This window comes from Watersipora subatra, chromosome 6, assembly GCF_963576615.1.
Source record: "Watersipora subatra chromosome 6, tzWatSuba1.1, whole genome shotgun sequence".
Lineage (NCBI taxonomy): Eukaryota > Metazoa > Bryozoa > Gymnolaemata > Cheilostomatida > Watersiporidae > Watersipora > Watersipora subatra.
The window spans coordinates 24,118,974-24,123,290 of NC_088713.1; positions in this window are offsets into that span (position 1 = coordinate 24,118,974).

Sequence of the window (4,317 nt, forward strand, 5' to 3'; positions counted from 1 at the left end):
CACTATGTACATTTAAAATTTCATAACACTGATAATAAGTTACTTTATAGTGAATATCATGAATGAATAGATTGATACTGTTGGGCATATACTGGTTGCCTTATAAATAAATTCATCACATAGCTGTTTTTATCTTCTAACTTTAAAAACATAAATAAAATGCAATAGGAAACTAAAACATCAATTATTTTTTTGCTTAGCACTTGTCTAGTTTGAAGCCTCCTTGTTGGTGTCAGTTTTATTCTTGGTAGTTGTCTTCTTCTTTGTCGGTGCTGCAGATGACCCTTGAAAACAGTAACACTACTTAACAACTGTGTGCTACACGCTTGCCAAACCATCACATGTAAAACCTGTCAAGTAGGCATCCTTTCAGCATGCTGTTTGTGCTCTTGTTAGCATTAGTTTATATTATTTTTTGTCTTTGGAGAGAGGATGGCAAAACTAAGGATATTATTCAAGTTATGAAGATATTGATAGGATTGCTTTGTATATGACAGGAATTTCTACCCACCTTTTGTCAACTTCAGAGGTGGGCTCTTGTGAAAGTATTTGCTGTTGTAGTAGTATTGGCAGTATTATTATCTGAAGAATTTGTATCGCTTTCCATGTTGCTTTCTAAATATGATTATGCTTCAATAAATATACTCTCATTGATAAACTGTCAACCTGCAGTGGCGTGGCTCCAGGACTATATGTAATTCGCATTCTCGCGAGATCACACAATGGTTGAAATTAATTAGCTTCAGTTGTGCCCCTCAACATCACAATAAAAATATATGGCTAGTGCATAATATCATTGAAAAAACATAATATGCTGCTTGGAATTTGAGCTAATTATCAAAGAAATAGTCTGTACATGGAGACCTGATGACACTGATCCCTTTGTCATCTTCATCGGTTCTCTTAAGTTGTCCTACTTTCGCCTGCCTCTAGCGTCATTATGGTAGTTGATAAATAAGTGGTAAGAGCACACAACACCGAATATGAAAATTGTGACGTAATAATTTACGACCTATAACATTGAGCATTTCTGCAGTAGAGCTCTGGGGAAATCCTATAACCACCAACCAATGTTTGTTTCACCATGTCAAACAATGGCTTATTTGAAAGCCAAGATATTGAAGAACCTGAATAAGCTGAAACAGTACTGATATAACTGATATGCTTTAAGTTAATTTGACACTTGGTTTAGTTTAGAATATATGTTCTTATACAGGCAGTGCAACTTAATTGCTCCATATGGCAACCGTTGGTAATCAGCTTTGAGAATCGAGTTTGAAGACTATCAGGCAACACAAAATTTCAAGAACAAAGAATGCTTAAGCATTTCTTATTAAATTTTTCGAGTTATCCCTTTCACTTGACCAACTGAAGACATATGATGTGGTAAATTCTCACATGTTCTCAGTATGTTTTTAAATAACTACCGCCATGTTCCAATCTGCACTTTGCAGTAACCACACATTCTTTAGTCTAATAAAAGTAGTCACTTACATAGCATTTCTATCATAGCAATTATTATAGCAGCTGAGGCTTTTGTTCATTTTGTTATTGCAAATTAGTTTCCAATCAGAGATTTGTTATGATAATTGTGCTGTACAAGCTGTTTTAAAGGATTTATTAAGTACTCAGTTATTAGTTTTATATATAAGTTTTTCATTATTAACATATTTATCTAAAGTTTCAACTTAATGAAAAGGCAATCTCTACTTTAACAAACTGCCTGAGGTTTGACTGTTTAAAATTACTTCTACTTTGTGCACATCTATGCAAATCAATTGAGAACATGCCGCAGAAGGCAACTCTTTTACTAATCAACTATTACCGTCGGGTCTGTTGGTACTAGAACAGTAAACCATCATAACAATGTGACAAGTGGCTGTCATATCAACTCATCAAGGATAACTTTAATAATAACTAGTTATGCCAAGGAATTAAATTAGTGCAGGTAATAGTGTGCTGGGCAATCAAGCTGAAAGTTGTGTGTTCAAATTCTGTTGAAAGCATTTCTTTATCTATAACATTTCAGCAAGACTTCAGACATATATCCGCACAAACAAACCTGTCTCTTATTATAGTAAAAATTATGGAATACACATTCATGTAGATATATGCCTCTTTGCCTCAAAAATAGGAGAGTCTAAGGCACTGATGATCCCACTTTTCAGGCTGGCAGCAACCTTGACTTTTAAAATTTGACAGGTGGGTCGGTCAGCACATGATACGATAAACATAAGAGACTGTATTTATTAATGGCTCGTATGAAACAAATAGAAAATAATATTGTGATGGAAACTTGTAGTACCATCTCCTTTTGGTTATTATCGTAGAGTTGTGTTCCCTTGTGTTATTTTATATAGCCACGCCCCTAGAGGAGGTTGGCCCTAGCCACCTCATTTACATACTTTGTTATATTTAAGGCCGTGTTTATCGGCATAGAAGTTGTTCAATACATGCTTTGCATTTGGACCCACACTCTTCTGTTTCCTTGCGCAACACTGAAACACACTGAGCTCTTACGTACTCCAAGCCTAAGTCCTTCGGACTGTGCTTTGGGAGTAGGGTTAGAAATACACTGTCGACTCGCGTCGACCTCAGGTCGACCTTGTCGTACGAGCACTATATCTCCCAGGGAGCAATTCCTGGTGTAGGTAGTTGTGATTGGCCGGTGGTGTAAGTCGACCTAGTCGCCTCCGCGTGTTGGTCTACGAGCAATACTTACACGGCCCCTGTGGAGGGTGAATGCAGACCGGTAGAGTAAGCCGACCCAGGTCGCCTCTACGTGTGGGTCGCAGGATCCAACACACTGGTGGCAGCAGTGGGATTGACCACGAACTTCTAAGATAAACCTTGTAACCATGCCAAGCAGCCGACGGAGTGCTACCAGAGATCTGGCTGAGGCAGAGTTACACCAGGTCGACCAGATTGGTCAACTGACAGAGGCTATCACTAGAGCCTTACAGATACCCCGAGGGGGAGCCAACTTCAAGCCTCCGAAGTTCGATGGGAGTGAGGATGTAGAGCTATTCATCTCCCAGTTCGAAGAGGTCGCGGAAGCAAATGAGTGGAGTGAGAAGGCCACGCTCTTCCACCTGCGGGAGACTCTGAAGGAAGGAGCCAGAGGATGCAGTCGAGGGGACTCACCTGCCTCCATCTTCTCGGCTTTACGCATGAAGTACGGGCTCTCCCCGAGAGAGGCTAGGAGTAAACTCCACCTAAAAAGAGAACCCAAGACGAGTCTCCAAGAGCATGCCACAGAGATGGAGCGTCTGGTGAAAATAGCATACGCTGACCTCCCAGAATCCTACCAGTCCAGTATGGCCATGGATGCGTTTTCCCTGACACTGGGAAATACGCCCCTCCAACGCCACCTGTTAGCGATGAAGGCACAGAGCTTGGAGGAAGCAGTGCAGGCGGGGAACGAGTTCCTGCAAATCCAGCCCACTCTTCCTCGACCTGGTGCCCGACCCCTAATAATGACGGTGGAGGAGGAAGAAGTTACCCCCGCTACAGTCGCCCCCGTCCATTCGGGACCCCCATCAGCCACCTTGAACGACGTCCTGATGGCTATAAAGGGGTTAGCGGATGGACTGAGGGAAGGGAAGCTGTTGGGACAACGGGGAGTGGACAAAAGGGGACCAAATTGTTGGGGTTGCGGCCAGGCAGGGCACATCCAACGCCGGTGCCCCCAAGCCCCCCAAGGACAACAGCCTCAAGTCACGAGGCCGGGAAACGGTTACCATCCACAGCAGTAGGGGGAAGTACTGACTGTGGATCAAATATACCCTCGCAAAGACAGTGGCAACAGCCACGACGGACTAGGCGACGCAGGCTCCCCCCCTGCTCGCCACCGGTCCCCTTGCATAACCTATATCAACCCTTACCTGAGTGTGCAGGTCTCCCACTCTCAGAAGCCAAGGGCGAAGCCTACGTCTGGCCAAAGCCGTCTCGGCCTCCCAAGAAGGGCCCCCAGAGGACTAGCAAAGCCAGGCGGACCCACGGAGACGAATCATGGAAGCCGCATAATAGCAGCTATTTCTTGCCAGGTCGCATCGGAGGTCAGTCCGTCCAGTTCCTCGTGGACACCGGGTGTACCTCTAATTTGTTGGGACGACATGTCTTTGAGCGGTTACCTAAAGACGTCAAGAGCAAATTGGAGGTCCGGGAGGACTATGGGCGAATGGCAGATGGTACCCGGCTGCAGTTCCACGGACTCATCACTCTCCCGGTCAGAGTCAGGAGTGTCCAGGTTACTGTGTCTCTCGTGGTGTGTGCCCTGAAGGAGGATGCCATCCTGGGCATGCCTTTCCTGGTCGA